General features: G+C 45.9%; 1 long non-coding RNA gene across 1 annotated transcript; it reads left to right on the top strand.

Annotated features, from left to right (window-relative positions):
* The first annotated feature begins 3,353 nt into the window (after positions 1-3,353).
* LOC143382495 (uncharacterized) lies at positions 3,354-10,735 on the top strand. Its single transcript, XR_013089006.2, has 3 exons — positions 3,354-3,463; positions 5,201-5,255; positions 10,661-10,735. It is a non-coding gene; the product is annotated as an uncharacterized LOC143382495 (long non-coding RNA).
* Positions 10,736-11,169: the final 434 nt, after the last annotated feature.

The raw sequence follows: 11,169 nt of genomic DNA, 5'->3' as shown, positions 1-11,169 counted from the left end.
TCACGAAAAGAGAAAACTCCAGCTTTGGGAACTTTTCTAGGAGGCATTTGGAGAGTTTCTCCCTTCCCCATCCTGTCAGTGGGTTTGAGGATTGGGGATTTTCAGGACTGCATTTGGACCGATCCAGTAGAGAAAGGGAAGCAGTAGGGAAAGGGAATCCAGTGGTTGGGTTGGAGAAGAGGTGGGGGATGTTACCCTTGTCCAGCGCAACTTCGACTGGCCACTGCCTGCTTTGTGTAACCTCGGGAGACCAGAAGTTACTAGACTCGCCCGCGGGAGTCGCTGTCCGGGCTTAGCGGTGCTGAAACCCCGGGCAAGAGCCCTAGGACTGCGGGCTGCGGGGGGTGTGAGGACGATGTGGATACTGTCCCAGGCGGAGAAGACCTTTTTCACAGCTTCTCCAAAAAGTCTCTTTTGCCTTCTCTCTCCAGCACCCCCTCCCCGTGACTCCAGGACGCTGTAACCAAAGATTAATTGCCTTAATCAAATCGACCCACCCTCTGCAATTAATCTTTTAGCAACAAATTAGAGACAATTTACCTTAACTTCGAGGGTCAGGAGGAGAGAGGAGGTGGGATGGGATGGGGAGATGGACAGAGTAGGAGACTTCGACAAAATTCACAAATGGTGAGAGGTGGGGACTTGGGACTAGGTGCGTTTAAGGCAAGAGGGGAGGGAGGAGGTAGAGGTCAGCTGTGGAGCTGTGCTGAGGGACAGAAATTCCTGGAGTCCCTTTCAACCCAATATTCTCCAAAGGAGGAGAGGCCGAGAGCGGAGGACGAGACCACTTACCTGTCCGCGCCGCCAGCGCGGTCTCCGGCCCTGGGCGCCCAGTCCTCCCGCCTGCCTCGCGCTCCGCGGCTCCTCCGCCCGGCTCTGCCTCCCGCGGCGCCTGCCGCCTCCCCCGAGCGGGATCTGCCGCCGCCGCCCGCAGCCTGCTGTACTCTGCGTTCCTGTTCGCTGTCGGGTCCTCCGTGGCAACCCTGTTTCGTCCCACCTCTCCCCTTCTCGAGGCCCCCCTCAGTCCCTCAGCTCTTCCCACTCCCTTTCTGGGCAAGTTTGCAAGTTTGGGGTGAGGGTCGATCTCCTCGCGCCCAGCTTCTCGGTTTAGCTTGCTCAGATCTGCACCCCCCACGCCCCAGCTCAGACCTGGGTCTCCGACGCCGCCTGTTGGTCAGGCAGGGCAGGGCAGGGCCAGGAGCACAGAGGCAGTCCCAGCCCCCTACCCTTCACCCCTCGGTACCCAAAGGTCCAGCAGGACAGAAAGGAGGCGAAGATTGAAGGGCTGGTAATTAGAGTGGGGCTAGGGGTAAGAGGGAGCAATCAGCCTTAGGCGTGCGCAGCTTGGGCTGGCAGCTTGGGCTTGTCCCATGTCCTGCAAGTGTGCTTCTCCCACAAGCAGTCCACTAAGAACCGGCACCCCTTCCCCAGTCTCCCAGGGTACGACCACCTGGGACGTAGTCGGGCCAGAAGGCCGGCGTCTATAGGGAGTGCTGGTCGTGGGCCCCTCTGCTGGGTCTCCAGAATCCAGACAGATTAAAGACCAGAGAGTGAGTCCTTCTCAGCACCCTCGGGGAAGAAAACTTTGCAGAAGCAGGTTAAAAAAAAAAAAAAAAAAGAAAGAAAAAAGAAAGAAAGAAAGAAGGAAAAGAAAAGAAAAAGAAAAAAATTCCTCCCATTAAGAAGAAGCGTCAGACCAAAAGATGGGGCAAGCGCGGGACCTGGGTTCCAGGCAGAGCCCAGAGCAGAGCTCTGGATGGGGATGAAGAGGGTAAGGACCGAGTTCAGGAGGGCTATGTGATGTTACAATGACAGCCTGTCTGGCCTAGTCCCTTCCTTGGCAATTTCCCAAAGTACCGGCCGCGCTCATCCGGTCACACTACCCTTTGAACTTCCTGGGAAGCCTCCGTCTAGCCCTGGCTTCCCCCAGCTACCGAGGAATGGAGGCGTTGCCTTCTCCCCGTTCTCATCCTGTCTTTTTCATTGAAAGAATTGATGGACTGTTTCTCCTCTACCCCCTCCTTCTCTAATAAACGCTTCCCATAGATTATTCGACGCAGAGAAGGAAGGCGGCTGCTTAAAAAACAAAAAGCCATAGCCCTAATGAGTTCAATTACAATGTGGTAAACACATTGCCTCTACGCTTTAATTAAGCCTGCTGCCCAATTTTAACTCATTAGTAATTCATTAAGAGAACAGCCCCGTGCTGGCGGGTGGAAGGCACCACAGACCGACTGTGCGCGGCGGACTCCACACACGCGCAAGCCGCCGCCGGCCCTCGCGTCGCGCAGGAGCGAGTCAGATTTGCGACTCAGTGGCTTTAACGTATAATCAGTCTAGTCCCGGCTCCCCGACCCCCCAGACACATGAGGCTTTGCCACTCCCAGCACTCCACGTGTCCCAGTTGGAGTCTCCCGGGCTTGTAACAGGGTTTGCAAACCTGTAGGGTATGTGGAGGTGGTGCGGGACTGGGCCACAATAGGGGGAGAAAGTCCCCCAGGTTAAACCCAGTTGCCCACTTCAGAACTCAGTCTTTTTTCACTTTGCACAATAAAGCTTTGGAGCTCAGCTCGGGCTTCCAGCTTCATATTTCCGGACCTTCTGCCCCGGAGAAGATTTGCTAAAAATCAGATCTTGGTTTTTGGAAGGAGGATAAGGTTGATGGTGGGGGAAGAAGACTGTATTGTTGGTTAGAGAAGTGGAGGACTGAAAGGCGGGGGATAGAGCTCTCCTCTATCCTTTTTGACTCTCTTCTCCAGTGTTTGGGAGTGGTTTGGGGGTTATGGCCACATCTCTATGCCAGTTGAGAGCAGCTCTCTAGACCAGCTTTCTGTATGCAAAATAAAGAGTATTGCAGAGTGAATGACGCACTGGCAGCAGGAGAACTGTTAGCGTTTTTGCTTTTAATAATCTGGAGAAAGAACTTATGCAGTTCAACCGCGACCGACCCCTCTCCTCCCACCCCAATTTGGTGAGTTCTAGGAAGAGAGAGCGCGTTCTGAGCTTCCAGCAGTTTGGATAGGACTGAACTTCTACTCCCCCAGGTTCCAGCGCGGAGTTTCTAAAGAGAAACAAGGCGCGATCGTTACGGAGCGAGGCTTTGGTTAAGAAAAGGACCTCGCGCGCCCTTGGTGCCCCAGCTCTGGGCGCTTTCTTCCACAGGAAGAATTAGGTGCCTTACTGCGGCCCACCGCGCCCCCTAGGTGAGGCTGAAAACTTTTCTAGCCGGGCCCGGGCCTAGCTCCGCCCCAGGAGGGCGGGACTCCCCGCTGGGTCCAGGCGGGTTCCTCCAACCCGCCTCCCCACCCTCCAGGAAATGGTGGGGGCGGTTTGCCCTCTGCAACTGAGATCCCCTCCTAGGAGTTGCCGTTTGCTTCCGCTGGCGACGCGCCGCTCCCTTCCCTGGAGTAAGCTGCAACTCCTCCTGGAAGCGAGTGGACTGACGGGATTTCCTCAGCGGAGGGTAATGGAACCAAAGTCGTAGGAGTTTTCTGATTTGTCAGTGTACAGTTAGGAACCTAGGCTTTGGCGAGAGAGGACCGGAGAGGGAGGAGGAAGGAGGGAGGGAGGAAGAGAGGGAGGGGGAGGGAGGGAGGGAGGGAGAGGGAGAGGGAGAGAGAGAGAGAGAGAGAGAGAGAGAGAGAGAGAGAGAGAGAGAGAGAGAGAGAGAGAGAGAGAGATAGGAAATACTGCGGGATCAAATTTGGTACAACAAGGACCAGGGTCATGCAGGACTTTACCATTTTACCCTCCTTGAGTTCCCTCTGGTGGTTTCGGAAGAAACCCGGGCCCAGCCGAAACTGGGTCTCGGCCTTTTTCCAGGGGATCGGTTGGAAAAGGGCGAGGGCGTGCCTTGGGAGCTTTCCGCTGCGCAGCGAGTGCGCGGACCCCGGCGCTTGGTAGAAGACTAGGTGTTGGTTCTTGCTCCTTTCCGCAGAGGCGCGCGGGCCTAGTCCTCTTCGGTCAGCTGGGCCCTGCCGCAACAGCGCCTTCTAGCGCCCAGAGGATTGGCAGCTCGGGTTCGCCTGGAGAAGGGCCCGTCTCCTGCGGAGTTTTAGGAAAATATAAAAATTGAATCCCGGCCCGAGGCGATTTGGGCTCCTAACATGAAGCGGGGCAGCGATGGAATCAGAAAAGTATGCAATCTGGTCTCTTTACCTGTTTCCGAGCTTGAAATCCAGTTAGATGTCTACTAGGGTAACCCCAAGGCTCTCAACCCATGAGGACATTTTTATCCACTCTGGGGGAAAAGTTGCCAGGGCAAACATTTCAGAAAGGTCCCTCGTGCCTGATGTTAATTACAACTGAAATAAATTGTCTTTCTTCATTTTTTTTCCTTCACTAATGTAGGGATGGGAGATAGGATATAATTTATTTCTGTTGACAGTGGGATAATTAAGTACATTTTTGGATTACTATGAATTGGCTGCTGAGGGAGGATCACTTTCCTCTAGTGTCAGATGGAGCATTTAGACTGGGCCTTGGGACAAGACAGTGGCCTTGTCAAGGGCTTTTATCCAAGTCCCATCCCAATCCGAACCCACTTCTTTCCTGACCTGGGATGTGGAGGACAAGGCTAAAGGAGGCCAATTTAGTGGGTAGAGCAGCCAGGGTCAGCTGAAGCCAAACTTTTGGTTTCATGCAATTTACTTTCCTTTTATTTCTTTTGCAACCCTCCAGAGTACCAGTGTCTGTGAAGGTAGACCCTTAGAAATTAACTATTAATGTATTAAAACTATTTTTACTTTTTTGAAGGGTGACTATTGGGAAAGGGATGTTACCCCATGGTGTAAGACTGTACATTGAGAGAGACGTGGAGTGGGAAGAATTAGAAGAGAATAGGATTTTGGCAAGGTGCAGAAAGTAAAGATACTAATTTATTAGTCTCAAATAAGCAGACTACTCCCTGCTTAAAAGCTTGTCTTAATAGGAACTGGGAGGGCCTGAGCTATTGTTTATGAAAAGTATGACTTGCCACCCAGTGGGAAGTTCTGTAGGGAACATCATGAGACTCACTGTTGTAGTAAAATAGCAAGTATGCTCTGACTCATGCTTGAGATATTTTCTGGGAAGGAGAAAAATGTGTTCATAATTAAAATACTTCTTATGTTCTAGGCCTGTGTTAGACATTTGACATACAACTTTTCATTTACTCTCATGTGACTCTCAGGAGTTAGGTTTTATTGTCCACTTTTCATAGATTTTGAGAAATTGAAGCTCAGAGAGGATCCTTTCTTCCCAAGGCCTCACAGCTGGTAAGTTTTCAAGGTTTCAAGTTCACATCTGTTTGGATTCCAAATATGCTTTCCACTAATAAACCAGAGGGTGTACTACTTTACACACACTATGCCGTTTTGATACTTACAATAACCTTGTTAAATAGATTTGTCCTGTGTTAGTCCCATTTAACAATAATAAACGTAGAGTCCTTAGACTGTGGGGTTCTCAAACATGAGTGTGATCCAACATCTAGAGACTGATTCTATCAGCCCGTCTGGGATGGGGCCTGGGTCTGTGGCATCTCACTTTGAGACTGGTATTTTGGGAGTGTATTTTGAGAAGTACCACTGCTGTGACTTGGGTGTGTTTTACCCCCCCAAAAAAGTTGATGTTTTAGAAGCATGGTTTCCAATGTGGTGGTATTAAGAGGTGGTGGGACCTTTAAGATGTGGGGCTTAGTGGAAGGTGGTTAGGTCATTGGGCATGCTCCGGGAAGGGATTAATGTAGTTTTCTGGGGATCTCCATTAGTTCTTACAAGTTGTTATAAAAAAGAGTAAGCCTGGTCCCTAAATCTCTCTCTGGTTTCCTATCCGACCATGATGTCCTCCACCACTAGTCCCTTAACAAATGCCAAATTGAGATAGCTGTCCAAAGTTGGACATTTAGTCTCCAAAACTGTGTGCTAAATAAACCTATCTCTGTCTTTTCAATACTTACCTTCAGGCATTTTGTTACGTCAACAGAAAATGGACTAATAGAACTACAACAGAGGATGGTAACTTGCTTAAAGTCATTAGGACTGGGGCAAACGGTTAACAGACTTCTGTTCTCCTTTCCTCTCCTTCAAGATCTCAGTGAGAGTTGATGACTTCTTTATTGGAATCCATATAGTTAAACCCAGAGGCTGGCATGGAGAAAGAAATTTCTGAATATGGTAGCAGATTGATCTCCCAGAAGTCACTAACCTAGGGAAGTCAGTGTCTTGATGTTTCTTCAAATCACTTGCATCTGGCTAACCTGGAGAAACAAACTCAGGCCCTTCAGTGAACAAGAGACACCCAACTGCTGGGACTCAACAGCATGCTTTAAAAGGAAATACCAATCAGAAAGCATGAGCCACAGATGTGGACTTGTAGTCTCCATAGTGGTGTGGCTTGGAAGTGAGTGGGAAACATGGTGGAAGGAGATAAATGTTTAGGCCTAACTGGCAAATACAATTTAAGAGATGCTTTAAATCAGGGGCTGTAGGAATATGGATCTGGCCTATTCCAGTGCCTAGGAATAAGTGTATGCCTAGCCTGAACTGCACCCACAGCAGGTAAACATGGCCCTCTTTTGCTTCTGTTACATTAACCTCTGTGAACAGAATTTTCTCCCTGGAGCAATTCTTCTGCTTATCTGTTTTTTTAGGCCAATGCAAATGTTAATCACCAAGATTCAACTAAATCACTGTGCTGACCCTTGAAAAATGGGGTTTTTGAAAACAGAAGTAGGAGATCCTTACCTGCCAAGTTATTCCTAGGAGATTATGGCAGAAACCAAAATATTTAGACCTATATCTAGCTTGGTCATTAGGCATTTAAAGCCTATCTTAACTGTGGTAAATCATGTTTTTACATTATGCATGAAATAATTTGATATGTGTAGTTTTAATAGCCCATTATTAACTGTAAATGGAGTATTTACCAGCCCTGCTGTTTGAATGACATACATTATGTGTTTATCTAGTCCAGCAACATAAATGTATTTAATGTCATGAAAAGGCCAGATTTGTCAACATTTTCCTGTTATTATATCATATGGCGCCAATGTACTTGAAAGTTAAGCTGCTGCACTGCAGTAAGTTACTTGAAAAGAGTTGCTTTGTTTCTATTTCTTTTTTCTTGTCTAGGAAGATATTAAATATCTACATTTTTTTCAAAAAGCCTGGTACAAGTAGGAACTAGGAAGTAGAGAAAGAATTGACAGAATTTTATATAGGCCCAAAGTGTTGGCTTCAGGTTTTAGGGGGAATTATGAAATTTGAAAAGTCCCAGCAAGACCTTCTGCCCCTCAAAGTAACCATTGTGACATCCTGCTAATACTTGAAATCCTACTGATGGTAATTTGTTTCTTTGCACAGCTCTTGAAGCTCAGATGATTGTTTACGATTTAGGGTGAATTAATTTATCCACTTTTCCCTGAAATTATATTTTGGTTGACTTGAAGGTATAAAAGTGTTGAGGGCCACAGCCGAGTCGGGATGACGCATGGCATTTTTGCCAGAAGTAGTGATTGAAAGGTGACGCTCATTAAGATGATGACTTTTGAGTTCTGGCGGAGTTTCCGTTGAGTTCTGCTTGAGCTCTCGCGGGGATTCCCGGAGAGTTCCCATTGGCTGGGGAAGTGCCGGAGGAGGGATTTTCCGGTTGCTGGTTCCTGGAGAGGCCGCGTGGTGTTCGGGGGAGTTCCCGGGAGTGTGTGTGGAGTGTGCTGGTAGAGTTCAGAAATAAAGTTTGTTCCTGCTTCAGTGGCTCGTGATGTGTACCCAGTCAGACTGCGGCATAAAAGTGTGAAGATGCCGGATACCTGGGCACAATCCACTAGGGGAAAAAGAGCAAAAGAAAAGAGCCCTAGGGATGGGGATACAGCTCAGTTGGTAAAGCACTTGCCTAGCATGTAAAAGGTCCTTATTTGATCTCCACTACTAGAAAAAAAGAAAAATCCCTAGAGGAAGAATTACTTCCTTCACAAATTTTCCAAGGGTTAGCTCCTGCCTGGCACTAGTTGAGACACTACAGGGATGCAGTTCCGGTGCCAGCGAGGCTCCTTACATTCCACTTGGGGAGACAAGATTAATATTAATATTAATGTAACGGAGGATAAGATGGGACCATATGCAATCAGGATTAACATGATACCACGACAACAACAACAAAACCCCCCAAAACAAAATACCAAACCTTTCTTGAATTCTACACTTTTTATTTCAGAAGTCTCTGCAAAAATGAGTCTTCCAACAGAGGCATACAAAGAAATACGGAGAAGAATAACATAAGGGCAAAGAGAAAGCACTAGGCATCATTGCACCTGCCATCAAGAACTGCTGAAGTCAGAAACTCACCAGCCTCTTTTTTTGGTGGTTGGTCCTGATTCATCTTTTGATGGAAACATCACTTGGTTTCACTTAGTGATGTCTGACCCAGATGTTACTTAGTGCTCAGATCATCCTTATGCTCCTCCCTCAAGAAAAGCAATGCTAACTAATAAAATTGATTTAATTCAGGAAGTGAATAGGACCACATTTGCTAGGGGAAGATGCTGTGCCATACAGGTCAGTGCAGAGTGGGTGGGCATTGATTTATCTTTTATCACTAGGAATATGGTAAGATTTGTGCTTGTGCATGGGCATGGTAAAGGTGGACCTTTACCATACATGACTAATTTAGTAAAATAATGAGTGACCTGGTCTCACTTCTTACAATAGTTTTTTTTTTTTTTTTTTTTTTTATTGAGATTTGGGGTCCAAACTGAGGTAGTGATAAAGTATTACTTTGAGGGACATTTCCTTCTCTTCCTCCTGTAATCATGTTCCTTAGGAACCTCATGGGAAAGGTGGATTTGTTCATATTCTCATATTTTAAAAGTTTTCTGTCTCTTCTCCAAGGATAATCTTGTGTTATCTATCATTTGGGGTTCAGCTCTAGTCCTTCCTCTTTGAAAATGTCTATTCCATACTTAGTGATTTTTCCTTTCTTGGATCTTTTCCAACACCTGGCTCTCTCCTACCTTCTTGTCATTTACATACAGCCTTGCTGCTTGCTATGTCTGCCTTGCTAAGAGTGTCCTAAACTGCCAGCTAAGTACAAATATCTCAGCAGCCCATGGCTGCCTCCTGGAGATCAGGGCATACACCACAGTGAGTTTATTCCAATTTTGTGTTGCTCTTTGATGATTTAACATGTTGTTTTCAGGGCTTTTGAGATTACCTTTTACTTTGACATTCACAACAGCACATAACAAAGAGATGAGAATTTAAAGGATGGTCGGTAAATATCTGCTGACCTTTGACTTATTTCAAGATACACATCTTAGTGTTTTTCTGTACCTCTGACCCTCAGATGGTTTTGTATGTTGGCTTTGTCATGATACTGGGTATGTTTTGAGATTCCATCATCAGCCAGGGTTTGGGAGTGATAAAACATGGAAAGGAACTGCAATGGACATACTGCATGCTGAGGAAATAAGTGGGGATGGATTGTCCTTGCCTGTGCTGCCCTTACTATCAACAGGTCTAGTCTATTTCTTACTCCCTTGAATGTAGGCTGGCCCATGATTTATTTATTTATTATTTATGGTTTAGGGTATTGAACCAGGGGCCTTGACTTCTGAGCCACAGTCCCAGCCCTTTATTTATTTACTTTTTAAAAAGTTGAGACAGGTTTTCACCAAGTTGCTTAGGGCCTTGCTAAGTTGCTGAGGCTGTATTTGAACTTGTGATCCTCCTGCCTCAGCCTCCCAAGCTGCTGGGATTATAGGCGTGTGCCACTCTGCCCAGCTTGGCCCATGATTTATGTTGACATGTTTCACAATATCATGAGCTGTGATGAAAGTTATGTTGTTCAGATTCTGAGTCTAGTGTCTTGTAACTTCTGCTTCACTCTTTTGGGAACCCAGCTACTAAACAGAGAAGCTTGGGTTAGACCACTGAATTATGAGCGACTTCACAGAGACATCGACTAGCCCCCTATTCTTTCTGGTTAAAGTGAGGCCCTCTTAGATTTTGAAGCTCCCACTGGCTCAGCATTTGAATGTGGCCACATAAGTTGGCACAGAATTGCCCAACCAAATCACAAGATCATGAGCAACAAAAAGATTTTTTGTTTTCAAGCCATTAAGATTTGGAATTGTTTATTCAAATCGATAAATAACTGAAAGCAAGGCCTGTGTTGTAAGCTACTAAGATTTTGGCATCGCTGATCTTTAACTGCAGCTTAATTTGACCTATACTGACTGATAAAGCTAATGATTGTAATTTAACCATATAACTTGATTTATTCAAATGGGTTTATTTTCATTAATGATATATTTTAATTTGTTTCTATCATTTTATTTTGTGTTATTTGTCCAACTTTTCTTTTCATCTTTTGATTTCTTTTTCTTAATTTTTACTTCTTTTTATCTTTTCCTTTTCCTGTGTTGATTGAATATTTTTAAAATTCAAGACTATCAGTTGAATTCAATTTAACTTACACTTATTTTAGTTTATCATCTTTATGTTCTTTAATGATTACTAGGGTCATTTAAAATTGCCTAACTTACTTAACAAACCTAACTATCTTAATTATTTTCCTGAATGATACAGTGATTTTTATCATGCTTTAACTGATTACTTCTTGCCCAACTTGTTGACTGTCTTGCTCTGTGTTTAATTTGTTGTACTTTGGTCTTATTTTTCAGTCATACAAGGTAGATTGCCGCAGTCTGGCTGGGCACAAATCATGAGCCATTGAAGCAGGAACAAACTTTATTTTTGAACTGCAAGAAAACACTTCACACACACGCTCCAGGGGAATTCTCCCGAACGCCTCGTGGCTCCTCCAGGAACCAGCAGCCGGAAATATCTCTCCTGGAAATCCCTCCTCCTGCACTTCCCCAACCAATGGGAACTCTCAGGGAATCCCCGGGAATCTCCATGAGAACTCCAAAGTAGCAGGAGAACTCAAAAGTAGCCACCAAGGCGGATAGTAATGCCTTGCCTGTCAACCAATACTGTTGGCAAAATGCCAGGGGCCATACAGACCCGGCGGTGGCTCTCAGCAGTAGATATTATTAATATTGTCTTATATGGTGAATGCTTATTTTTATTTACTCCCACATTTACCTATATATTTATAATTATTTATACATGCATTAATATCTTTTGTCTCTCAGTTTTTTACTCTCGTTTCAGATTTTATCATTCATTT

The sequence above is a fragment of the Callospermophilus lateralis genome, chromosome 17 (genome assembly GCF_048772815.1).
Source record: "Callospermophilus lateralis isolate mCalLat2 chromosome 17, mCalLat2.hap1, whole genome shotgun sequence".
Lineage (NCBI taxonomy): Eukaryota > Metazoa > Chordata > Mammalia > Rodentia > Sciuridae > Callospermophilus > Callospermophilus lateralis.
The sequence above is the reverse complement of the archived record's forward strand: the minus strand, read 5'-3'. Positions and strand labels throughout refer to the sequence as shown.